Below are 27940 nucleotides of genomic sequence, written 5' to 3'. Positions count from 1 at the left end.
TGCAGCACTCCCGCCAAGATGGGGTTCTTAAGTGTACTCCAGTGGAACTGCCGATCTATATTTTCAGCTTAAACAGATTTAAATTGTCTATGCAATCAGCTTCTGCCAGATTTAGTTGCATTACAGGAAACATGGCTAACTACAAATTTCAGTTATCATCTCAAGAATTACCGTCCGTTCCGGCATGACCGGTCGTCACGTGGGGGAGAGTTGTTAGTGCTTACCTCAACAAAGTTTTGCCACAGGGCATGCATTTCATTCCAATATGCGGACAATGAATGTGAAATCTTTGATGTTGACCTTAGTGTCCCAGGTCAACAGCCCTTTACGGTAGCTAATGCATATTTCCCGTCTGGTGTGCATGACACTCGGCCCCTTGACTCACTCATGTCTAGTAGCCGTTCTCAGGTTTTATTACTTGGAGACTTGAATTCTCACCATGTGACGTGGGGTTTAAAACAGACAGCTTTGGTTCTAGACTATTTCATTGGGGCTTCGGACAACTACTTGATATGCAACAATTCCGGATTACCTACGTTTGTTCGGAGTCAATGCCATTCTGGCTTGGATTTAACTTTTTCCTCCCCAGGAGTCTCTGTTATGTCTTGGGCGCCTCTTGACAGTGCAACTAACAGTGATCATCTACCGATTAGTTACAAGTTTGCATGTAAATTAACTCTTCCTGAGCGACATCAGCGCGCGTTAATAAATTACAGTTGCTTCAAACACACGCTAAAATCAGTACTCCAAATCACTTCAGACCCTAGCGCTGAGACAAGTGCGGAAAGCAAGGCTACACATCTATGCTCAGTAGTGGGCCATGCAAGGCAAAAGTCTGAATTTCTGGTTAAGGGAACCAAGGGTGCAATCGCGAACAATTGGTAGAATGATGAGTGCAAGAGCGCATATAGACGACTGAAAGCAGCTTGGAAGAGACTTCTGATCAATCAATGTCCAAAAAAGTGGTTGTAATATAAGTATGTTGCAGCAACATTTATGCTCACGGTCGCCCGTGCAAAGGAAGAGTATAATACAAATCATTATGATTTCCTTTCGCAATCAGGAAATAAACGAGGTTTGTTTAATTTAATGAGGCGCAACAAGGTGATTCCACCACCGGCTGTCAACATTGAATTCCTCGTTCAGTCCCCTGCTGGCATCGCAAAGGCCTTAGAGGATATTGCGTGTGGGCCTAGAGCTTCGCTTTACATCTGCTCTACCTTCTCCTGCTATATTCACATGCACCTCAAGCGATTTCACGCAGGTCTCTATGCCTAATCTGTCGCAAATTGTTCTGCGCTTATCTCCAGCGGCTCCTGGCCCCGATAAGGTCACTTCATCGACGATCAAAATTTTGTTCAATGAATCTCCTGAAGACCTGTTGGCTCTAGTTAAGCATTCCATTTAATGTCCTTGGATACCTCATGAGAGGTGTCTTGCTGAAATAGTTGCATTGCTTAAAAAGCAAGGGGAGGGCTTAAGTTAAGACAACATACGCCCTCTTTCATTAACATCGAACCTAGTGAAATTGGTGGAAATGGTCCTTCTCAGCCGTGTCATGTAAATCATTTCGAAAAAAAAATGCTCTCTTGAATCCGTGTGAAATTGGTCTCAGGCCGGGTTGTTCAATTTGGTGTGCTCATACTGACCTAGAGAGTCGTATTAAATTAGCACGCAATAGAAAACAGTTTGCTGCGCTTGTCACCTTGTATATCAGTAAAGCATACGACAGCGTTGAGCCCTCGACTATGTTACTCAGATTACAGGAACTCAACTTCCCAAGCTAATTTGTAGCCTGGATTTATGCTTTTTTGGAAAATAGAGAATTTTATTGCTGCCAAAATGGTGTTTCCTCAAGGAGATTTCAACAGACAAGAGGTGTACCGCAAGGATCAGTTCTCTCACCTGTTCTCTTTAACATTTTTCTGAGCTCAATTCTATGCATTGAAAATGTGAAACCTTGTGTGTACGCCGACGATATTGCATTTTTTGCATCAGTAGGTGACATTCACACTCTATATCGAACTTTGCAAAATTACCTCAATGTTCTTGACAACTTGTTAGGAAGAATTAATCTGTTCCTAAATGTGAAGAAATGCGCATTGTTAATATTTCCGGTTTATGTTCAGGTAAATATCTGCCTGGTGTATAGAAATAACATAAATACTCAAGTTTAGACGGTGAAGTATCTCGGATTCATATACGCCTCTACTCTATCCTGGCGGCCACACATTGAGCAAGTTTCTGCAGAAGGAGTTCAGGCCATTGGCATCCTGCGCAGGCTTTGTAGTGCTAGGTCAGGCATGAGAAGGCATACACTTCTGATGATTTATAAAATGTACGTCCGCCCAATTTTGGAGTTCAGGTGTGTTTTATTCTCAGGAGCTTCTGCCTATAAACTTCGCCCTCTTGTGCTCTTGTAGCGTGAGGCGTTGCGCCTCTGCCTGGGGCTTTTAAAATATGTCGCCAATGCTGTTCTGCACCTTGAGGCGCGAATCCCATCGTTACCAGCTAGGTTTCGCCTTTTAAGAGTTCAAACATTTTTAAAATTGTGCGACTCACCTCTTCACGCCTCCAGTATAATATTTGTTAGTCAACCTTCCACCTTTTTCAGTGCCGCCTGGTATCGTTTTCATACTGTGCAGATATGTTTCATGCAGTCCCTCCTAGATCAAATAAACATTCATTTCACAGATGTCCCACAAATGTATAACAACTCATCTTCTGTCCGGATTGAAGTCGATGAAATTTTCACATCGAATGCAAAGCTGCAGCCCTTTCCGCTTCTTCAGGGTTTGTTGCAGGACCACCTAAGGTCCGTTCCCTCTCATGTTCTTATTGCTACGGATGCCTCGCAGGATCGCGAGAAGGCAGGTGTGGGAATTTTTTCGCCTTCACTGGGTTGGTCTTTTTCTCTCCGTCTTCCTGACTTCACTCCAATTTATGTAGCTGAATTATTAGCAGTAATCTTAGCCTTACGAAAATTAGAAACTACGGTTTCCCAGGTCGTGGACATGACGGACTTTGTGCATTTGCACTTCATAATACTCACCCACTGAGTCTCGGGCATTACGCCTCTTTACGTTCCTGATCCCGCTCCATTTAAATTAGGTAAGGTTACTTTGGGTACCAGACCACATGGGCTTTCACTTAGATGAGGTTGCAGATTCCTTAGCGAGGGCCTCTCTCTGTGGCCCAATTGTTGCTGTCCTGCCAACGTGTGCATATACAGCTGCGGTGATGTTTCGCAGCTAAACAATATTTCAGGAATTTGCTGCCTCGGCTCTTACATCATCTCCCGAATATCAGCATCTTCTGCATATTTGGAGTAGCAAAGATTGGCGCTCTAGCAAACAAGAGGTCTCTTTAACGCGTTTGCGTTGCCGGGTTCCCATTCTAAATCTCTACCTTCACAGATCTGGCCTGGTGGCTCCCCATTGTGCCCTTTTTGTGCCGAACCTGAGACAATAGAACACCTCCTGCTGTTCTGCCGCCGCTTCTCTCATCTGAGGAAGCGTTTTTGCAAATTCCATTTCAGCAACTGGGTTTGCCTGTGTCCTCTGCGGTTGTTCTTTCCATTGGCTCTTCTTTGCTTGGACGAAGCGACAGGAGTGTGCGCTCTGCTGTGTAAAATTTCCTTCAAGAAACGCAGCGACTCCCATTCTAAATTCTTTTTCCCGCTCTCAGTCAGTACGATACTGAAACATTACAGGCATTGTATACTATTATGCATATTAAGCCATTGTCCGGTCTTCGATGTCCAAGGTAACAGAACCCCTGTTCTTGCGTCTTCCAATCTATCAGCCTACATACTATTACCACTGTTTTTCTCCTCAAAACTTCCCTGTACCCAGCAGTTAACCGCCTGTGTCTTGGCCACTCCCCTGCAGTGGGTATGTGCCAGCAATGTCTGAGGCCTACCTTCCTACCTACAGCTACCACAGCATCCATGTACCACAGACACAAAGAACGCCGGACATATTTTTTGTTTACTTCAGCGCGGCTCGCGATCGGCTTTGGCAAGTTTGGCTTTTAAGCCAGCTTTTTCTCTCTGCAATCAGGAATAAAATAAAAATAAAGTGTATAAGTAGCTTTTAAATTGTTTAAAATTGTAGTCTAACGTTCAAAATCATAAGAGGGTATTTCTTTTCGGTTAAAAGCAATACTGTATTCAAGATTCAAGTCAGTTCAAGTCTAGCAGGAATCCGATAATTATAAACAAACCTGGAAGGCTAAAATTAATGTGCTTTAGTATACCGGGGCACTATATCGAAATCAATCGTTCGCGTTGTTCCAGGCTCGCGCTACACTAAGTCCGGATCAAACTTTAAAAAAATGGCTAAGCACTGCCTCCTTTTCTTGAGTGGGGCAGAAAGGACAAGTTAGTGGAGGTGCGTGTGATGTCCAGGATTCAGCACTGCGCCCACGCGTATTCTCAGTGCAACCTCCTCACAGTGAGTTAGACCGCCGGGAAGGTTACGTCCGCGCGGTGGATTCAATGCACACGCTGACATCCGCAGAGATTTTTTTGTAGAAGGATTCTTCCTCTGAAAGGTTGCTCGCTTAGGTGTACGGGGCACCGCGGGCGTGCCGAAGTTAGCGCGGCGTCTGTGTTCAAGCAGCTGTGCTAAAGAATGCAGTGCAGACACAATGCCATGTGGTGCTCTTACAGCCTGGAATATGGATAAGTTTTCAGCAGCATCAGTGTTGCAAAGCACAAGAAATAAGACTAGAGGTCGACGAGCTAATTCGAGCTTCCAATAAGAGTCCTCAGTGGGCAGTTCTCTAGCCATCCGCACCTCCTACAACAACCAGACACGAAATATACCGGTTCACTGCCGAATGGGAAGTGATTTTTCCGTTCTGCCCGTTTTCAAAATTGGTCCTAAGTAGGATGCCCCTCGTAAGCCTTACATCTGGATTCGGATGCCCGCTTTTTGATCTGCTTCGTTCTTCCTTCGGATGTGCGGATTCGGCTTCGGATGTACGTACCTTAATCGGACGTCCGTCGGACATTGTTGGCCGTCTGGGGGGTAAGGTGGTGATGGACAGCTGTGGCAGCAATCGCTGTTGAACCGCCATGCACCTTGACTAAGAGTCATAAATGGGCCGGCAGATGAAAGAAGTGAGGCCTTAAACATTGAACTCTTCGTTCTATAACGAGAAGGATTACAAAGCGCTGCCGCTGCCGGCGGAGGGGGCAGCCTGCGACTGCTCCCCGTCTCCTCCCTCTGCTGTGGCGGCTCCCTGGTCTGCCAGCGCCCCATCCTCGGAAGCCTGGCCATCCAAGCTGTCCGTGCTTTCGTCGTCGCTGATGATGATGACCTCGGGTCCTTGGCCACCCTCTGAAGGCTTTGCACGCGTTTCTGGCCGCATTGCTGTCGGCGTTTGGTGCAACCTCCTCTCCCTCGCCCGTGCCCATAAAAAAAATTGGAGGACGCTCAGGCTTCGTCTTTAAGAGTAGGTCTGAAGAGCGTGTTGCTGCAATGGCATGGAATCCACGGAACACCATCCTCTGTTCGGTGCGACGCCTTGCCCGGACAATTTAAGGAAAGGAAACATATCTTGGTGGACACCCGAACCGCGCCGTAAGGCAAGGAAAATGAAAATAAAATTCATTTTAAGGAAAGGAAATGACGCCTGTCTTACATGTCTAAGTGGACAGCCAAACTGCGCCGTAAGCGAAGGAAAAGCACCCTTCTAAGAGAAAACCCTATTCACTAGACGCGCCTTTGTTCATCCGAAACCATCGAGCTGGCGTGACAGTGGTTAGCGTGCTCGTCTCGCATTCCGGAGGCCCTGGTTCAATCACCCAACTCGACAAAGTTCCTACTCGTTTTTTTTATTAATGCTTCTGGGATTTTAAGAGCGTTAGCTCTTATTCATCACCTTTGAAGATTTCGTGGGGTCTGCTACCACCATTAGGGTGCCTCGATGCCAGCGCCGGGTGGAGACAACTTAAGCGACGCCGCCATATTGAATTACAACTGGCTTCTCCCATGTACCACGAAATGCTCGACTGGTAGCCCAGTGTAGCTCTCGCTGCAAAAGGCCGTTCAAGTTAAAGCGCTTTGACGCGCGCCGAGAGCATGAACGGCGCCAGTAAATTCAAAATGGTTCTTTGCGTTTCTTCGGAGGGGCACAGGACCTCTCCAAACGTGAATACAACGGTGTTGAAGCAGCAGACGATGATTGATGCCAGATGATGGAGACAAAGAAAAAATATATTTACAGGATGTACAAGGGCAAACTGAGTTACAAGTTGGGTCACACAGACAGTGAAACTGTAACATAAAAGAAAAGATCTCACACAGAGAATCTCGACAAGACCATACTCATCGCCCCGAGGTTAGAGTCTAGGTCTGTAGAATTACGTGCCACTGCACGGAGCCTCTAGCTCAACTAGACAAGGCTGCCCTTCAATGATTTTACATGCAACTTTAAAGGTTTTTCAAACAAAGAAGTTAGGGTGGCCATATTTCGAGGCCCACCTTAGCTTCGATAACCAATGGAGGTAGCTACAGCCCCTGAAGGTTGGACTCAACTTCGAGCCCGGGGCTTGGCTAAAAAGAAAAAAAAAACACATACAGAAAACATTCTGACAACCCTCTCCCTAGTATGGAGTTGTCCTTATTGCTTGATGCTTTCCCCTTCCCTGCCGCACCCGCGCGTCGCCTCTCGAAGGATGAAAAGTTTTTTTAGCTAATTGGCGGGACCACTAACCCACTGGCTCGCCGCAGGAATGTGAGACGGCGGAGACCCGCGAAGCTTCGGTGCTATTGAGCATGCCAAAAAAGGGGCCCATCCCGGAATGCGAGGTGGTTCGCACATTTCCGCAGACGCGCAGTATCGGGGTCTGCCGCCGTGGGAATGCTGCCTAAGACCAAGCGGCACCACGTGCTCGTTGTGCGCGCCTCGCATGCTTCCTGGTGCGGTTAACTAAGCCAGGTGTCTTCGGCCGCCCGTCAGAACGGTGCTGTCAAGCAGGCAGTGCCTCCCGCGCCTTTGCCACTGCTTGTTAGGGTAGGGGGAGGGAGGGCACGCGGGTAGGGAGGGGGGGGGGGGGGCGTACACCGGAGGCCCGCAGTGACCGCAAGCTAAGGGAAAGAAATGCACGCGTTGATGGAGCGCGGCACTACACTTGCTTTCGCGGTATTTCTGCAGACCGACCATTGTCTATCGCAAAGGAATATCCCGCGCTATAAATAGTGTTTGCCAGCAAGTTCATGTTCTCGAAGTTATAGCGGTGTCTACAACTTGCTTTTCGGAGAGAAAGTTACTGAATACTCATCAGCATCGTCAGCCTGACTACGCCCACAGGCCTCTGCTATGTCTGTCCAATTAACCCTGTCCTTTGCTAACTGTGACCCCCGTATCCGCGCAAACTTCTTGATCTCATTCGCCCACCTAACTTTCTGTCGTCTCCTTTACGCTTGCCTTCTCTTGGAATCCATTCCGTTACCCTTAACGACCAGTGTTTATCTTGTCTTCGCATTACATGCACTACCCAAGCCCATTTCTTCCTCATGATTTCGACTAGGATGTCATTAACACGCGTTTGTTCCCTCACCCACTCTGCCCGCCTCCGGTCTCTTAACGTTACACCTATCATTTTTCTTTCCATGGCTCGCTGTGCTGTCCTTAACTTAAGCTGAACAATTTTCGTTAGCCTGCACGTTTCCGCCCCGTAGGTGAGTACAGCTGTTGTACACTTTTCTCTTGAGGGATATTGGTAAATTGCCATTCATGATCCGAGAGAACCTGCCATATGTGCTCCTCCCATCTCTTGTTCTTCCATTTATTTGCCTGTCATGATCCGGATCAGCTTTCACTAGCTGCCCTAAGTAGACGTATTCTCTTACCACTCCCAGCAGCTCGCTACCGATAGTGAACTGCTGTTTCCGTGCGAGACTTGGTGAACGTTACTTTGGTTTTCTGCACGTTATTTTCTAGTCCCACCATTCTGCTCTGCCTGTCTAAATCATTGATCATGTTTTGTAGTTCATCTCCTGAGTGACTTAGCAAGGCAATGTCATCAGCGAATCGCAAATTATTTAGGCATTCTCCATTAACTCTTATCCCCAACTGTTCCCAATCCAGGCATCGGAACACATCCTGTAAATAGGCGGTGAATAGCATTGGTGAGATCGTGTCTCCTTGCCTGTCACCCTGCCTTATTCCAATTTTATTGCTAACTTTATGGAGGACTATGGTAGCTGTGCACTCTCTATACATCATTGTACCGGGGCGCTGCCACCTTGCATTCGCAGCGCCGTCTATGGTCTGGGCAATATCGTCGCCACGTTGGAACGTGGGATCACGCAGTTGTGCATTCGCCTGTGTGTAAACGGCAGCTGTTTTCATTCTAGTGTGCTTTAATTTCGGTGCTGAAGTGCTCCTAGCGCAAAAAAATATTGCTTGAGGTTGAGTCAAGCTCGCTGAGAGGACATGTCCGGAGTTTCGGCTAGCAACGAAGCTTCAAAAGCTCGTCTAATCGCAACAGTGCGCTGGCTGTGCTTGTGATTAGCTTGAGGAAGTGAGGAATTTGACTAGAATAAATTTCTATATCGTTATATTCCAACTGTACACAGAGCGAAGAAAAACCGCGACAGGCCAGAGGCGCCTATAGAGATGGACATTCGGTCTGCCTTGGGTCTTCAGTTTCTGATCGAATGTATGCGCGCTTCCGCGCGCATACATTCGATCAGAAACGTATGCACCCTGGGTGCATACGTCCTGAGGATTGTACTTACTCTTTAGAATTCGCTTTTCTATTTCACACCAATCATAACTGCGGCTGGTTCGATCGCGGCCGATCCATTGCTAGCGGTACCGTTCATACGCCCATTGCGTTGCTTTATCGGCCGTTGGGCAAGACCGCGATCATAGGATTGAATATTTTAGGATAAAAACAGCTACTGTGGTGCAAAAACGCCAGGTACAATTATTGTGGCTTCGCAGTGTTGCGTTGGCGAGTTTAGCCCGCAAAAATCGAGTCCGGATTTCACTGCTGTGTTATCAAAGTACAACAAGCCTGCCTTCCGAGCTAACGCGAGACGACAGAGAAGGCGAAAATAATTTCCTGTTAATGTTTGCAACGCAAAGCTGTCGCTACTCTTCGTCCGCAGGAAATCGGTGCAGCTGAAAAGGCCTGCGACCACAGTGGGCCGTGAGCTTGGCATGTTTCTATTTCCAATTTTTTTTTTGAAGAGGGAACGGAAGAAGCTAGTGAAGCGGAAGTTCATTAACGAGTTACCGGTAAGAGGGAAAATAAAGGAATTGAGGATATCGCTACAGAACCGATATTCAGCTTTAACAGAGCAAGACTACCTTGATGTTCAAACAATGAACGATAATCTCACAGCCACCATCAAGGAGTGCGCAGCAGAAGTAGGCGGTAGGACAGTTCCGACAGGATAACGGTAAGCTCTCTCAGGAGACGAAAGATCTGATTAAGAAATGCCAAAGCATGAAAGCGTCTAACGCTACAGACGGAATAAAACTGGCAGAGCTATCAAAGTTGAAAAATAAGCGCAATGTAGCCGACATAAATAAGTTTATTATGTAGCGAATCGAGCATGCTATGAAGAACGGAGGTGGAATACTAGGCGTAGGTAAAAACCAGATGCATGCGTTAAAAGGCAAAGAGGGCAATGTCATTATCAATATGGATAAGATAGTTAAAGTATCCGAAGAACTGAACTCAAATCTCTACAGCGGCGAATGCAGTAAGACCGTTAATGAGAGAGCCAGTAGTACACAGCAATGGGATATCCCGCCAGTAACAAAACAGGAAGTATAAAGAAAGCCTTAGGAGCGAATGCAAAGGGTGAAAGCAGCTGATGAGAATCGTGTAACTACAGATATGTTGAAGGACGGAGGGGAGATTGTGCTAGAAAAACTTAACCATCCTGTATACGCAATGCCTCGAGTGTGCCAGAAGCTTGCACTTGAGTTAGCTTACACTTGAAGAGAAAACGCAAGAAGGTAGTGAAGAGGAAGTTCGTAATGAGTTAGCGGTAAGAGGGAAAGTACAGGAATTCAGGATATCGCTGCAGAACAGATATTCGGTTTCAACTGAGGAAAACGATCTTGATGTTCTAATACATCGCCGTATCCTCGCCCCTTTTCTACCGAATGCAATAACTTTTTGCGAGCCTGTTTGGATTTCAACCTTTCGCAGCTAGTTACTAAGCCAACTCGAGTCACGCCATCATGTTCCAGTGTATTAGACCTTGTGTTAACTAACGCGCCGGAACTTATCCCTTCAATCGCGCACTTACCTGGTCTTAGTGATCACTCCTTGCTTTATTTCGATGTAAAAATTAAAATTCCTAATCGCCGGAGCATTTTCAAGTCTATTAGAGATTACAAACGGGCGGACTATGATGCCATTAATCGTGAATTAGCTCTTTTCTTAAGCAGTTATTTACCAGAATTTTCGCAGCGTTCTGTCCACACTAATTGGGAATTGTTTAGGGACACTGTTGAACGTCTCACTAATACATTTGTGCCACTAAGACTTTTGCGGTGTAATAGCCAATCACCGTGGTTCAATAACATTTTAAAAAGGCTATCCAATAAGAAAAAACGTTTGTTTCGCTCGGCCAAATCATCGAATTCGCAACAACGATGGGACGGTTACCTTTCTGCGGCCGCTGAGTACAAATTAGCTCTGAAAAATGCTAAGGACTCCTTCTTTAACAGTACTTTGCCTGCTCTGCTGATTAATAACCCTAGACAGTTTTGGAACACTGTGAACCAGAAAGATAGTTCGTCAATACTACTTACATCTTCTGACGGCGTTGCATATTCACCTAATGAATGCGCTAGTGTTCTTAATAGTGTTTTTGTTGCTGCTTTTTCTGGCAATGTTTGCCTTACCAATCAGGAGTGTCCGGTCTTGGATGCTTTTCCCATGGATCCAATTCTTTTTGACACAACTGGCATCCTGAGAATAATTGAGAACCTTAAGATTTCTTCCTCCTGTGGCGTCGATAACATTAATTCGAAATTTCTGGGTAATACAAAGATGTACAGTTCAATGATCCTTACCAAACTGTTTGACCAGTCTCTGGAAACAGGCTGTATTCCCAATGACTGGAAGGTTGGGAGGGTGATTCCGCTGCACAAGTCTGGCGATAAACATTGCCCTGATAACTTTCGCCCTGTGTCGCTCACCAGCATTCCATGTAAAATCATGGAACATGTCATCTACTCTCATCTTGCTACCTTTTTAGAATCCAATTGCTTTTTCAGTAATGCCCAACACGGCTTCCGTAAATCATTTTCATGCGAAACGCAACTCATATGCTTCGCAAATGACTTGCATTGCATTCTAGATCGCGGGTCCCGTGCTGATTCTATATTTATGGATTTTTCTAAAGCATTTGACAAGGTTTCACATGAGCTTCTTTTTCTTAAACTAAACAGCCTTAACATCGATTCCACATTACTTGCATGGTTGTATTGCTTTCTTTCAAACCGAAGTCAGTTCGTAACAGCAAATAACGTCAATTCAGATTCCTCGCCTGTTGGCTCTGGTGTGCCTCAGGGGTCCGTTCTTGGGCCCCTCCTCTTTCTCATTTATATAAACGACTTACCCACTACTATATCGTCTTCCGTTTGTCTTTTTGCCGATGACTGTGTTATTTACCGCGAAATTAATGACGATAATGATGCATCTGTTCTTCAGTCAGATATTAACAAGGTACTGGATTGGTGTAACCTGTGGAATATGAAGCTAAACATTACTAAATGCAAGCATTTGCCCATTTCTCGTCTGTCTGCTACACACTCTACCTACTGCATTAATGGCATCACTCTTGAAACTGTGTCGTCTTATAAATATCTGGGTGTTCATGTCTCTTCTAACCTGTTTGGAAACCTCATGTTGACTACATTATAAATAACGCTAACCGCATGCTTGGATACCTTCGCAGAAATTTTTCATGTGCACCGAGTTCATTAAAACTACTACTTTACAAAACTGTGGTCCGCTCTAAATTGGAATATGCTTCATCGGTGTGGAACCCTGGGGTCGAATCTCTCATTTCTGACTTAGAATCAGTTCAAAACCGCGGTTGTCGTTTCATACTTTCCAACTATCATCGTACTAGTAGTGTAACTGCCATGAAAGCTAACCTTTCCCTACCGCTTCTTTCCCATCGCAGGTCAATAGCTTCATTATGTACTTTTCACAAAATTTATCATAATCCTTATCTTAAAGAGAGGTTGTTAAAAAGACCATCATATATTTCAGCACGCATGGATCACCGCCACAAAGTTTGGATCCCTCCTTGTCGCACGAGATGTTTTCACGATTCATTCATACCCAGAACTTGTGTCAGCTGGAATCACCTTCCCCACAATATTGTTGAAATTACCGATACTGTTGCCTTTCGAAACGCTGTTACTAATTTTATATAAGTCTCTGTCTATATCTATGTTTTATTTTATTTGCTGCTGTTTTCTTTTGTGGTTTGTTTTATGTAATGCTGCTTTTTGCTAGTGCTGTTACTAATCTTAAATCAGTGTGTGCTGTAACTATATTCAAATTTTTTAGCTGCTGTTTTTGTTTTTTGTACTTATATGTTATTCCCACTCCCCTCTGTAACGCCTAACAGCCCTGAGGGTAAATAAATGAAATTCAATGAAATGAGCGATAATCTGACAGCTATGATTACGGAGCGCGCAGTAGAAGTAGGCGGTAGGACAGTTCGACAGGATACCAGCAAGCTATCTCAGGTGATGAAAGATCTGAATAAAAAACGCGAAAACATAAGGGAGTCTAACTCTACCGAGCGAATAGAACTGGCACAGCTGTCGAAGTTAATAAATAAGCGCAAGGTAGCCGACATAAGGAAGTTTATTATGGAGACTATCCAGCATGCTCGAATGAACGGAGGTAGCCTGAAAGCGGTGAAGAGGAAACTAGGCTTCGGTAAAAAGCAGATGTATGCGTTAAGAGACAAGGAGGGCAATGTCATTAGGAATCCGGATAAGATAGTTAAACTAGCCGAAGAGTTCTACACAAATCTATACAGTAGCCAATGTAATCAGAACGTTAATTATAGAGACAGTAGCGCACAGCAATGCGTCATCCCGCCAGTAACGAAAGAGGAAGTAAAGAAAGCCTTAGGAGCAATGCAAAGGGGAAAATTGTAGCTGCTGACGATCAGATAACAGCAGATCTGTTGAAGAACGGAGAGGAGATTGTGCAAGAAAAACTAACCACCCTGTCTACGCAATTCCTTATCACCTCGACCGTATCAGAAGCTTGGAGGAACGCAAACATAATCTTAATTCATAAGAAAGGAGACGTCAAGGACTTCAAAAGTTACAGACCGATCAGCTTACTGTCCGTTGCTTACAAGGTATTTACGAATGCAATCGTTAATAGAATCAGGACAACCTTAGACTGCAATCAACCAAACGATCAGACAGGCTTTCGTAAAGGATACTCGATAAAAGACCATATTCACACCATCAATCAGGTGATAGAGAAGTGCGTAGAATAAAACCAACCCCTGTATATAGCATTCATTGACTACGAGAAAGCATTTGACTGAGTGGAAACCTAAGCAATCATGCAGGCATTGCGGAATCAGGGTGTAGCAGACTGAATATTAGTAATCGATTACTGAAAAAAAAATTGGACTATTGAGAACGCTACCCCTTGCCAAATAAAGTCAATGCATCGTAAAATTTTCAAAATGTAATTTATTACAAGTAATAACTTACTTGTAACGCTTTACGTGCAGTTTTGGTAACGTTCAGCATAAACGCTATTGTCTGGTATTGAAACGGGGACTAGGAGCTATCTGCATGCTTGGCTGGATAATGAAGAATTAAAATTTTTTTCAAATTTATGTGTGTTTGTAAACTCTTAATCAATCAATCCTTAACGCTGTCGCGTTAAAATCTCTTCCCTTACGGCGCGGTTCAGGTCTCCACCGAGATGCGCCATTTGTCGCTCACGGCCAAAGACGCCGACGCCGAGGACACCGGCTTTTCTGCGACTCGAGCTGCTTAAGGCTGTCGCGTTAAAATGTTTTATACAGATGTGGATTCAGTGGCGCTTCTAATGAGTTAAGAAATTACATTGCTGAAACCATTAAAAGTAATAACAGTACTAATATATCTTGCATGCTGGCTATTAGGTGAACGAGGGTGGAGGTGGGGTGGAGAGCAGGCAGTCTGGATAAACATACCGTATCATGATTGCTTGCCGTTCTCCATGCGGCCATCGGCGAGTCTCGAGCCTTTCCATCATTCCCACCACACCCTCACTTGTTTGCTTGCTGCGTTTTTTCCCACATTAAAAGCCTCTTTTTCTGCGGTATTGCATCTGTTGCAGTGAAGCCGAACGTTTCCTAGTAAACAATAATTGAGAGACGTGCTGGGTCCGTGCCCGCAGACACAGTGCCTGCTTGCAAGATACGCATACCAGTTTCAAGTATTGAAACGGCGTGAAAAGCGAACTGTTCTAAAAAAAAATCGCGTTCTAAATAAACGAGCTCTGTCTCTTCGTTTTGGAGTCTCTGACAAAGCTCCTGCAGCTCAAGATTACATAAGCACAGGGGCGGATTTATGGATGGGTCGCTCCTGGAGGGTGCGGTATCACCTGAAGCATGCGTTTTTTTATTCCTTGAACATTTTTTCATAAAAGAAGGGGCCTCAGCACGGTTTTCTAATGTTAAATTTCTCGCTTGGGGGCGGGGGGGGGGGGGGTGCGTCCCGTTACCCCTGTTTCCTTAAACCAGCCCCTGACTTCCATTCATGGTTAGTTGCTGTGCCTTTGTAAGTAAGCAGTATACACCCAAACTGACCAGCTAGCATCTCTAGTCTATCAGTCACAAGCTCCTTTCCTCCCCTGAACCCTTCCCCCACAAAAAATAAAAATAAACGAATAAATGGGGAAATACGATTTGCGGAGCTAGGTTTCTCGTCAATATGAGGGAATAAAGAGACGAGGGAGAAGTCGCTGTTTTGCGTGTGAAACATTCCGGAGGGAAAGAGGAGAGCAGAGATATGGGTGTGCAAATATATTCGCAATTTTTTAAATAGAGAATCGAATATGCTCCTATTCCATCCGCTCAACGAACCAAATAGTGCACGTACAAAGCCATTCGAAACAAATCGAACACGATCTCAAGTTTTCGAACAGTTTTCGAATAGGCTAGAAGTTCCAATTGGACGCGCCGTAGTTTTGTTCGTCTGCCGTTTCAAAAACAGGGCCCACTCCTAGCATAGCCGAGCTAAGCCACTGCCAATTTTTCTGTTCTTGCCGCGTTGCCCACGCTTGGCTCGCAACTTTTCTGAGTAATATAATAGTGCGTATACAACTCTCCTCCCCAAACAAGATGAGCGTCTGTCATACATCAGCCGGTCTGGCGGCCGCCGAACGCGGGTGCTTCGCCGTGGCTCGGGCGATGCAGCTGTTTTGCGGTCATAAAGCACTCTGATCACTTAAAACTTACCACTCGCATGCGTGCGGCAACTCATTGACATCGTCATGCAGTTCAGCAGGTTGATTACTCGCAGGCGGCAGCTGAATTACGTCATCATGCAACTCAGATTCGTCTTGCGTCGAAAAAGAACATTTCGGGTGATTGGCGTGCACGAAACGAGTTTGGTTGTCTGACGAAGTATGTTACAGGAGACTTCATTCGGACAACCCTCCCGGGGCACCACATGACACGTTCAGCACGCACCGTGAGCACGAGAACTCTATGTTATCATGTTTTTTGGGGCTCAATATCTTTCGCAGTTATCGGCATGTTCGGCTCGGCAGTAGAGAAGCAAAATATTTCCTCAGCAGCGTCGGTAAGCTTAATCCAGAGGCAGGCGTGACAAACCATCAGCGCTGTTTTTCTTTGTGTCTGACTTGTGCGCTATTCGAAAACGATTATTGGCAAGAAAAGTGCCCCATCGATGAATTCGAGCTGCAGCTACAAGATTTGCATGCTTTTTCGGCTCAAATGTCACTGTGAGTGGCTGATGGTCTGTTACAATATTTAAACTACGACCACAGGTATTTGTGAAACTTCTTAACGGCGCACACGATAACTAGCGCTTCCTTTTCGATGTGCGTGTATTTTCTGTCAGCCGCGGTGTCATTGACCTAGAGACAAACGCAGTCGGACGCTCCTCGCCGTCAACCTCATGTGCTGACACCATACCTAAGCCAAACCTAGAGGCATCGTAAGTCAGTTGGATTTCTTTGCTTACGTCATATAGTTGCAAGACGCAATCTTGACTTAGTAGCTGCTTGCACTGTGCTGAAGTGTCGCCACATTGACACGACCATTTCCATTCTGAGCTCTTGCGAAGAAAGTGGTTTAGCTATTGTAGCAAGTTCAGGTTGGGTTAAAATTTGCCATAGAAATTTACCAGGCCCGAAAATGCCTTCAGCTGAGTCACGTTCGTAGGTCTCGGCGCTTCACGAATCGCCTTCATTGTGTCTGCAGTTGGATTCAGACCAACTAGTACCTTAGGTACTGCATTTTTTTTAAATTTCATCTTGCTTCATTTACTCACAGAGCGTGTCTGCTTAATGTTCCCAGCACTTGCTCTGAACGGCTGTAGCACTCTGCTGGGCCTTTGTCAGCAATCAGCACATCGTCTATGCAACAGGCGGTACCATGCAGGGATGATCTGCAACACAGGCTTATGCATGATGGCCTGGAACATTGCTGGTGCGCTTGCCATATGATAACCGTCGTAACCTAAACAGTCCCATGTTTGGGCTCACTGTGCGCAGCACATGAGAATGCTTGTCCAACTCGAGCTGGAGGTATACGCTTTAGAAAGGTCCCGAACAGTGAACATGGTTCCGCTTAAAAGATTCGGAAAAATCTGCTCAGGAAGAGCTAAATGATATTGGTCCACTCCAAGTGCTTTGTTGCCAGTCCCTCTGTAGTTACCACATATCGTTATTTCTTCTGCATTTTTCTTTTGGCACGATAACCTGTGGCGTTGCTCATGTGCTATGTCTAACCCAGTATATAATATCACCTTTCTCCGGTTCCATCAACTCCTTTTCTATTTGTTCTCGCAAGGCATATGATGCCGTTCTCGCCATATAGAATACCGAGTTTCTATTTTCTTTCAATCGCATGCTTCCCTTTTAATGGCGTCAAGTGCTGTACATGCACTATTTAATTACTGAGAAGTGTTGCGCGGCAAGGAGAGAAATTTAATTCGTGCATCTAGGGTCCCTGTATTCGTGAAGCCAACACCGGAGTTGACAAGTGTTTATGGCACTACTGCATGCGCGTACTCTTTCTCGTGCTTGGCAATGACTAGCAGCAAGCGATATCTTTCACTCCATGGCTCACGTCTACACGCGCAACCCCTTTCACACAAATGGAAGCTCCGTTGTACATTCCCAGCTCAACTGTCTCGCTACTGTAAGTGAAGCTGGGAAAGCTTTGGCCGTTGGCAGAATCGTAACTGCGGCCCCTGAGTCCAATTCTATGGGCATTTCTTTGCCATTTTGCATAATTGTGATCACAGTGAAGGCGCATGCTCCGCGCTCCTGTTTTGCTCGTTCTGCATACCGTTAGCAAATCCTGTTCTGCTATTTACTCTTCAACGGTGCGTACGCTTTTCGTCCTACACATTTTCGCGATACATGTCCTGGCCTACGGTATTTAAAACAACTTCTTTTCAAAAGTGGACATATATAGTAGGACTGTGCTGGCCACCGCATCTGTGACACGCGCGGGTAGTCTTTCTTTCCACAGTCCATGGACCTTCTTTGGAGACGTGCTCTCGATGGATGGCTGCGAGCTGGCGGCTCGCTCCGTGGTCCGCTTCCACTTAGCCAGTGCACGTCAGCGAAGATTCCATCGCTATTGTTGGGCGGCATGTCACTTGTATCCTTCTGCGCCGAAATTTCGTGGCACAGGCAATTTTGCAGACTTTTTTTCACGTGACCTCATCATATGGTAGTTCAAGAAGGCGACACCTAATGTTGTCCGTTCGTAGTCCCGCAAAGCTTCTCCCAGGAAGCTTTCGGAACAGCTTGTCGCAGCTAGCCTTGACTTCGACGATGAACTGACTTATGCTTTCATTTGTCTCCTGGGTCCGTCGGTAGAAGTGGTATCGCTCAGTGACCGTTTCGGAGCGTAGTGTTGTCGCAGTGCTTTCGTAGCATACTTAATTTCGGTGGGCTTCTTTGGCGACAGCAGACTGCGGAGCGTCTCGTACGCTTGCTCAGATTGCAAGGCTGGCAATTTCTTACTTCCTTCTGTTTCTTTTGCTGTAACAAACAAATCGAACCTTTTCGGACAGACGCCAATGTTGCCGGTCTCCGGGCAGAACTACGGCAGCTTTCCTATAGGTTGGCAGTCATCGCGGTTTGCTTATCCAATCCTCTTCGCCGTTTCATGTCCAATATTCTTGTCCAAAAATTCTGAATTTCGAAAAATTGTAAGGTACTGTTATGGAAACATTAAAAGTAATAGTCCATTATTCCTATGTGCAGGAAAATCTTTATTTTAAATTGTTTCCGTAGATCGCATCGAGCAGTTAAGATGCCATATAAAACCAATAGCGGACGCTTTTGACGACTGCATAAACGTTAATAGCAAAAAACAAATGCAAGCCTGCCTACGGGAGAATTGCGGATGTATTGATTGTTATAGGGAACTCTTACAATATAAAAAATTGCTTTCATAAACTGTTTCTCGTTAAAAAATGGTCTTGTCCAGAATTGTTGGGTAAGGTTGAGAACGAGATGCAGGCGGAGTGCAACCATTTATTTCGACAACTATCCAACTACAGACACAAAGGGAAGAGGGTTTTGTTTCATATATGCATTACAGTCACATGGCGATCGCGGCTGCCGACATAGACACGCTGTCGAGTCTCGCGCATGCAGTAATAACATAAACACTTGTCAACTCCTGTGGTGGCTTCACGAATACAGGGGCCGTGGATGCGCGAATCAATTTTCTCTCCTTGCCGCGCCGCCCGTGCTTGCCTCGCAACACTTAAGAGTATATACAACAGCGCTATACATGACTTTTGTAGTTTTTTTTCTGGAGCAAAACCTAACATTACTCTGAGTCGTTATACGTATCAGTTAAAACAGTGGGGTAGTTAGAACCAAGAACTTCAATAACACTTCTGTTGGGCCTAGTTGGGGCATATGACAATACTACAGATGATCGATGTGCGCAAAACATTAGACAATCCACGTACACCTGTCCTTGTGTTTTTCTTGTGTACGTGGATTGTCTAATGTTTTACGCACATCGATCATTCGTAGCACCAAGATGTTTGTAAGTTTGAATAAGAACATTTATTCGCACGCTTGCGTCCTCTGTTGTTTGGAGAAAATACTAAGCAGCTTACGTAGTCGTGACATACATCCTGAGACCAGTTTCAGCCTAGTCTCCTCTAGTTAAGTTTTCTTTCGAAGCGAAAGCTGAATTCACTACGCTAGGTAAGCCGCTCTTCGCATGTCGCTCAATTTGATCTTCCCAGAGGAGGGGTGATACTTTCGCGGGGTTGAGGTGTGCACCGAGATGCCGAGATCTGCGAGCTACTCCGCCCTTTCCTTTCTTCGTAACACATGCTATCGCACATTCCTCCCCATAAGCAGACCGAAGTGCCCTCGATTGCGTTTTGCCTCCATCGAAACGCGGCCGCCGCGGTCGGGTTCGATCCCGCGGGTACTACGGCTCAGTAGACGAGCGCCTTAACCACTGAGCCACCGCGCAGGGTACCTATCCAGTGCGCGGAACGCACTCAGCGTTAAAAACGCCAAGCCGCGTCTACTTGCCCGATACACCACAGCTTTCGCTGTCTAGCCAGGTTCAACACTATAGCCTAACTGCACCGAATTTTTTAAGCGAAAAGCTTCACTACGCTAGCTAAAGCAGTCATCGAGTAGGCTAGAGAATAACCTTGAACAACCTTCATCCCAACCACGTTTATCCCTCCCTTACGGCGCGGTTCGGATGTCCCCCGATATATGTGAGACAGTTACTGCGCGGTTTCCTTTCCTAAAAACCAATTTTCAAAACCAGCTAAATTTTCTTCGAAAGCAAAAAAAAAAATCGAAAGCAACTAAAAGAAAAGGCGCATAACTGGCCCCCTGGGTCAGTGGACACCTCATTCGCGCTTTAACCAATTTTCTCCGAAAGCAAAAAACGTGAGATTTCCCTGCGCCAACCCGCATTGGAGGAATGCGAAAGCATTGACGCCTCTCTACACTCTTTGCCCCTCTTTGATTCTCTTTGCCCTTTTTTGCATTATCTACTGATTGATTAGTTATCGATTGGTTGATTGCCTTTATTGATTGCGAGGTTCGACATTAATTTATCAATTTCCCCAATTTCTTTAATCAGTTTCCTTAATAAATCACAATTACTATGATTATACTCTGATCACTTCAATCGCCCATTTTCAGTTTTGAAATTTGGCGCCACGATTGGTTTTGAAATTTGGCGCCACGGTTCGTTCCCACCCACCTACTTGTTTTCACAACCATTCGCTACTTTCACACCCATTCTCTACATCAGTGACTAATCATGCTATTGACATCAAATTTTTTGCGCATCATTCTCGCATCGTCCTCTATCGATTACAACCATTCGTTTGATATTATCTGTTCTGAAAAGGCCATAACTGCTGCGGACACATTTTGGTGACCCGCTTTGGTGACCCGACCCCGTCGACATAGCCTAGAAATGCTTTCGCATTAATAACTGGCTCCCTGGGACAGTGGACACCTCAGTTGCGCTTTAACCTACGTGGCGGTAGTGACAGATGGGCGCCGCATGCGTTGGCATTCACAACGTTGCAGCAGAAACGCGGCACTGAAGCTATAAACCGTTGGCGTTCATGGTGTTCATTGCCGTTGGCAACGTTTTAGACTCCGATGATTTTGAGAAACGGCAGGGGCATAACTGGCTAACTAACTCCCCGAGCAACACCCTCTAGGCTAGGCAAGGCCTCTCTGCTCCTGTGTGACGTCATCACACTACGACGGGCACCGGAGTTCGTGTTCTTCATGAAGGGACGGTGCTGCGCGCTCGTTCGTTCTTGTGTAACTGCAGCGCTACGTGAAATGGTCCTTTGAAGATTTTGGCCCCATGATTTAATGCTGGCATATATGTATGATGTCATTTCTGGTACACAGTCAGCGGTGAATAGGTTTAAAAACTGAAAGTTAGCGGTTTCAGGATTATGAATATATATGTTGGCTATTCAGTGTCTTTTAGTATCGCCTAATATTGCCTGAAAGCCCGCACATTTTGTTTCTGCGGGGCATTTATATTCCGCTGTGCGTTCACATATATATTTATTTTTGTTAATAGCTCGTGGCATGACGCGGACTTGGGAATTATTTTCGGGCAAAAATTGAACCGTGTGGTATATCAGCGAACGCCGACTTCTTCTTCCAAACAAATGCTCACCCTCCCTTCACAAACACACACAAAAAAACATTGCATAAGGTGTGGCTTTCAGAACAGCTTACAGCTCCATGCATGGCTTCTGAACTGAGAGACTGAGCAGATGCCTTTCGATTTGATAAAATTGATGCAAGCTGTGTTACATAAAAAGGATATGTTTATTAAGAAGTACTTGTAGCTGGGCTTGTTGGTGCGTATTCGTGAGACATGATAGCGCAAAATGGCAGCACGGACGAGTAGGAGAACAGTACGTGCGCTGAATATTGTCAACGGCGATTAAGAGCATGGATAAGGGCAGAGGCTATATGAACGCTCTTCCTTGAATAAATCTTGTTGAAAGTGCGGCGCTCGTCCTGTTCCCTTACTCGTCCGTGTTGCCATTTTGCGCTTTCATTTCTTTCACGTATATGTTTATTACAGAGTACAATCATTCAGAAAACTTTCAGAGGTGCGCAACACAAAGAGTCAGAACAGTCAAGATTTCGAAATGTTACGCTTTAGTTTTTGAGCAACTTTTGCTTGCACAAGACTGTCGTTCCTATATTTACAATAGTTTTTCAGCAGAATGTTAGTTGCAGCGCCAAGAACATGATGCATGACCAAGTGAGGACTATGACCGCTTTCGCATTCGTCGAAACTGTCACCGTCTTCTATCAGGTTGGTAGCCAGTGTGAAAAGGGTTTGCCTTTGGTTCGCTAGAGAATGGAAATGCACAGCATACTTTTCACTTCGCAGCTTGTCCAGAACGATTTCAGCACTCATTACAACATTAACAACTGAAGGTTGGGGGAACTTGAGCCCTCCGCGATTCATTTTTACTATAATTTCAGCATTCTCAAATATGATGTTTTCATCTTCTACCAAATTTGCACAGCAAGCAGTGCATGCAAGTTTTTTAAGCGCTGCATGGACGCAGTATCCGGCCACGTATGTTATAGTTGGCAGATTTTGTGCATTCATTTCGAAGTACTTGTCATTTGCATCAATATTGAACCTCTGTAGAGTCGCCTCATCAATGCTTGCAGCAGGTGCCCCTTAATCCTTGTCTGGAAGCGCCAGGGCTCTTTGTAGGCGAAGCTTGCGTTCGGATTCGAACACTTGTCTGATGTACACGTGGTACTGCGTCCCGGAAAGCTGCCTATACTTGCCAAATCATTCCTCCATGCAGTCTGTCTGGAACTTCCCCAGAAGAACGTAGCCAAATCCAAGGTCTTCAAGGCAATATTTTATTATCTTCACCAAGGGTTCCGTAGTGAGACGCAAGGCAATGTGGGTCTCCCGAGTTAGAATTCAATTGTCAAACTTCAAGCTCTTTCAGAGGTCAAGCCACTGAATGATGGTTTGAAGGAATTCAACATGGACACAGCTTTTCTGCAATGGGAATCTGCAGGTGATCATGAAGCTGGTGTCCTTTGTTGGGCGACTTCACATTAACAATCCTCCTCCAGGTTTCGACAACCTTTAAAAATTCCGCTGTTCCAGCTGCATGCCGCAGTGCATAGCGTTGACCGTATGTTTCTAGAGCAGCTATGGTTAATAGGTTGAACACTTTCAGTGGAAGCTTCACATTTTGCCTTTCCATATTAGATGAATTCAGGGCCTTTACCGACAGTGTTGAAACAGCCTTGATAAGGTGGTCTCCTTCTTTTAGGTGAAGATCACGGGGGGTCTTGAACGAAGCACTGATAATTTTTGGGTTGGAGTTCAAATTCATAAGTGAAGAAAAAAACATGCATGTTCCATGGTTCTCTTGGTTGATCCAATTGTTCTGAATACGTTACACCAAGTGAACAGGGCCAATAACGAAAAAAAGAGAACTACTGGGATCTGATGGGTGAGGATAGGAGCTGCTGAGTTTTGATAACAACATAAAGAGAGACATTGTTTTGTGATTGATAGAGTTGTTATCTGTGATGACTGCAATGACCCGAAACTCAACCTTTTCAAGCTCATTTATGATGCTGCGGAGCACAGTGCTCAGCTGTTGAGCACTGATTTGTTCAATTGGCAAAATGTGAACTACACTTTTTTGTGATGACAGGAGGTTTTGAATAATAAAGACATGAGCTGTCTTTGCTGCATTTGAAGTGTTGCTGGTAGTGCCGACAACCATGCCACCCTTATAATCAAAACAAGTCTGTAGATGGATCTCATCCATCATGAATACCACTGACTTCTCATGATCCTTCATTGCACTCGCGATCTTCGCATAAAGCAGGAAAGAAGCATCCTGCTGCTCAGCTGTTGGATTTATAACATATGCATTGCATACACGCCTGATCGTGGACTCATGCGGAAATGTGAGACCTCCGTAGTTACGCAAGTACCTATAAGCATGAGGTGTGGGGACCTGCCCTGCAGCCCCCTGAGTTTGCTTTCCCGCGAGGCACCGTGCAGCAGCAGTCGTACCCCGAGGCTGAGCGGATTCCCTTGTCAGTTACATTAACTGGCAGGAGAGGGCGCCAGCGTCGCTGCGCGGGAGACTGCTGAAGCCTGCCCGCGGGAGACGGGGTCTCTTGGGCCGGGATAATCACCCTAAGCGGACGCGTCGCTCGGGTCTCCGCTCTTCGCCGACGGGGCGAAGAAGCGACGGGGAGACAGGCTCCCGTACTCGTCCCGTCCGGCCTGCGGAGTTTATATGCCTTGCCCTAGCGCGGGCGAACATTCGCTCGGAACCTTGCTGGTGAGTCGGACGTCCTTGATTCATTAGCGTACCTTGTTGCTAGCTGGCGTTATTGTTTCTGTAGCAATAAATGCCTGTTTGTGTCAGCCAATGTGTCGTTCCTTTGTTCCCCCAGAGCAAGGCCCGCCGTGGTCGGCGTGCGCTCGGTAGCGTACGCGATCACGGGGTGGGGTCCGGGCGGCTTTGAACCGTGTCAGCCGCGATTGAGTGGGGAGAAAGTATTTATCTCCCCAATTCAACCCCACATCTGGCAGCCCAACGTGGGGCCTGCTCTTGGAACATTGGACGACGGTCGGTTCGGTTCGAGGAACGCTCTTTGTCCGGACTTGACAAGTGCTAGGCCTAGAGTGAATTTTGATCGCTAGGACCTGCGGCATGCTTTCTTGAGTGCGAGGTGTATTGCGCTGCAGCATGTTTGAACTTCTCGACATGCTCAGCACATTTTTTTTTCCCTGGAGTTTCTTCGTGAGAATGACTTGGTCCGCATCGAGGGAGTTCGAGGCCTAGCGCCCGCGGAGTCGCCGAGCCCGAAGCGAGTGAGTACGGAAGCCGCGTGGGTGGTCCGAGTTTCTGTATATATTTTCTCTACTATCTCTTTTTCGACTCTGGGAGTCGCGGCTCCGGGAGCCGGGTGGCCTGGGGCCACGGGTGACGCTACGAGCTCGCTGGTATTGCAGCTCGGCACCGGGCGCTCCGGCACCGTCCGATACGGTGGGCGCCGACCGCTCAGAAGCTGCTTTGTGCAGTGAGCGGGGTAGGACCACCCCACAAAGCTGATGTCTCCTCGCGGCTGCGCGCACAAAACCCGTTTCGGGTCTTTGGTGTGGTCACGGTCGTTGTAGGAGTGGTCGTTAGGCCTGAGGCTTTTCGGAGCTGCCTGCACCACATTAAAAGAGACATGACCACCGGACCGTGACGTTGAGAGGGGGCGCACTTTGCTGCCCGTCCGTTTTTTTTTTGTAACCTCGCACGAACTGAGCAGTCTCGTTCAACTCAAGAAAGGGCTTTGTTCACTCGAACTTTGCGTTTGCACAGCCGCCGACACGTTTTGCTAGCAAGTTAGGCATTGTGCCACGAGGCCCTTGCGGATGCCGTTTCCCCTCCCGTGACCTACGTTAAAGGCACGCCGAGAGCGTTTCGACAATTTTGCAGATCCGGTGGAGCCACCCAGGCTTGCTGACCGGTGCACATCGTCTCGCTGCCACCTGCTGCGACGGAGCGGCCTGTATCCTGTTCGCCGCATCCATCCGGGGCAGCTGTGACGAGACCAGTCAGCAGTCACCTCCGGCTGCTGCTGCCCTGGCGACTACTGCAGGATCCTGGCCTGCAGTTTTCCCACCGGCCTTCGATTCGCGGGCCTGCGGACACGGTAGTCCGCGGGCCATACGAGTCGTCCCAGCGGAGACCTTCACGCCGCCTTCGGAATACCGCGGAAGTCTGCGTGGACGCTGTCGGCGTGACCTCCGCTGCAAGACGTGCCTCAAAGACATGAAGACCAGGAGACTCCTCCATAGCATGTACTTTCAGGCGCGTGGGTCTATTTAAGGTTGGGGGGATGTGGGGACCTGCCCTGCAGCCCCCTGAGTTTGCTTTCCCGCGAGGCACCGTGCAGCAGCAGTCGTACCCCGAGGATGAGCGCGTTCCCTTGCCAGTTACATTAACTGGCAAGAGAGGGCGCCAGCGTCGCTGCGCGGGAGACTGCTGAAGCCTGCCCGCGGGAGATGGGGTCTCTTGGGCCGGGATGATCACCCTTGGCGGACGCGTCGCTCGGGGCTCCGCTCTTCGCCGACGGGGCGAAGAAGCGACGGGGAGACAGGCTCCCGTACTCGTCCCGTCCGGCCTGCGGAGATTATATCCCTTGCCCTAGCGCGGGCGAACATTCGCTCGGAACCTTGCTGGTGAGTCGGACGTCCTTGATTCATTAGCGTACCTTGTTGCTAGCTGGCGTTATTGTTTCTGTAGCAATAAATGCCTGTTTGTGTCAGCCAATGTGTCGTTCCTTTGTTCCCCCAGAGCAAGGCCCGCCGTGGTCGGCGTGCGCTCGGTAGCGTACGCGATCACGGGGTGGGGTCCGGGCGGCTTTGAACCGTGTCAGCCGCGATTGAGTGGGGAGAACGTACGTATCTCCCCAATTCAACCCCACAGAGGAGAGATGGTAAATAGAAGGCTGGAAAATACCAACAGCTCTGAAGAGTAGTGGGGTGACTTGCTTAAAAGGAGAAAGACTTGTTCCTTTAAAAATGTCAAAGCATCTTGCCGATCTTCGTCTTGCATTTCTTTATTTGTTGCGTCTTCAAGAAGAGATAGCACGAGCTTCAATATGCCACCTGTCTTGTCTTCAGGTTTGCGGAAGACAGGAGCCTTATCAGAGCTCTCAAAGGCATCCAACAGACCTGTCAAGCACCGAATATCATTCACAGTTTTCGGAATGATCTCCACGCCATCAGGTTTGGTGACCTCAACATCATGAAAATACAGCTTTAGAGAGAGGTTCTCGATGATTTTAACTGACTTTTTTATTGCTGGGGTACCATCGACAGTCAGATTGAGGAAGAGTATTAAGTCATGCTGGGAAACCACCATCCCGAATTTGGAGACCTTGACACATGGTATGCATTTCAACAGCGCCTTAAAGTTGTCAAATTTGTTTGTTTCCTCTTCCAGCTGGTGTGCTTCAATAGACAAGTTGATGGCATCCTGTAACGCAGCTGCCCCTCGGCGCGTCCTCTTTTCATCTGGGGCCTCTCGTGACATGCTTGCATTTAAGGCAGAAAGATATGCCGGGAAGTCTGGAAGTATTCTTGGAACAGCATCATGTCCTAACCGTACGAGCTTCAGAGCCACTTCAATTACTTTTCCGGACTTTGTATCTGTGTAGCTTGTTCTATTTACCATGTCGGACGGTTTAAAGTGGCGCTCGCAGACCTGGGATAAGAAAAAACAAAGACATTAAAACAAAGACATTAAAAGCTCTGGAACCTGAAGTTTAAAAATCAGACAGGTGCATGACAGTACGAGAGCAATTTCTATAAATATCGAGTGAACTTAATGTCAGCAATAATATTTCGCTACGGCTTTACAGATTTGTCCTTTCCAAAGGAGGCAGCACTACGGAATTATCTCGCAACATGCTGCCCGCAGCGTTTTCAATGCAACTGAGGGAGTAGTAACAACTACAGTTAAAAGAATGTTTCCTTATCACCGACCGCTTTCCTGGAGCGAAGTCCGCACGGTGGGTAGCTCTAATCCATTGAGCTCTTCTTGCTTGGTTCGAAGGGAAGATGAGACTCGCACACGCTCACCACCATCATAGTTCCCGTGGAACCGCGGTACGCAGCAATGCCCAGGCATTACCACAGCCTGCACACTGGACGCACACCTCCCGGCACCGACGTACTTCCTCGTCGTTACCGACGTGGTTACCGTACCGGTGCTAACTCTGAAACAGTGTTTAGTTTCGTGACACACGCTGCACGAACAAAAAAGAAATGCAAAAATGCGAACACGTGCAACTACATTCACGAAATGAAGGAAGCACTGATGTTTACCGCACTGCGAACGCATTTTACAGTCGAGCACTCTGTACGAAAACGAAAATGTATAACAAGACCACTTGCAAAAAACAATATTACCTTCAAAAATGAGCGGTTCACCAAAAAGTATAAATTTTTACATAATAATTTTTATTTTTGCAGCAAAGCAGTAATAAAAGCATAAAAATATTTAATCAAATTCGATACTTAGCTGGTACTGCTCCGCGCACGCGTTGTTGCACCAAGATCACGGAAACGGGTTGGAGAAAGTGGGGGCGCGACGGGCTTTCCTC

The 27940-nt window shown here is 46.6% G+C and overlaps 1 pseudogene; it reads right to left on the bottom strand.

The window, feature by feature from the left end:
• Positions 1 to 5169: 5169 nt before the first annotated feature.
• On the bottom strand, positions 5170 to 27465 carry LOC144113308 (uncharacterized; annotated as a pseudogene).
• Positions 27466 to 27940: the final 475 nt, after the last annotated feature.

Source organism: Amblyomma americanum, chromosome 1, assembly GCF_052857255.1.
Source record: "Amblyomma americanum isolate KBUSLIRL-KWMA chromosome 1, ASM5285725v1, whole genome shotgun sequence".
NCBI classification, from domain to species: Eukaryota; Metazoa; Arthropoda; class Arachnida; order Ixodida; family Ixodidae; genus Amblyomma; species Amblyomma americanum.
Note: the sequence above shows the minus strand (reverse complement) of the source record. Positions and strands in the feature narration are given on the sequence as shown.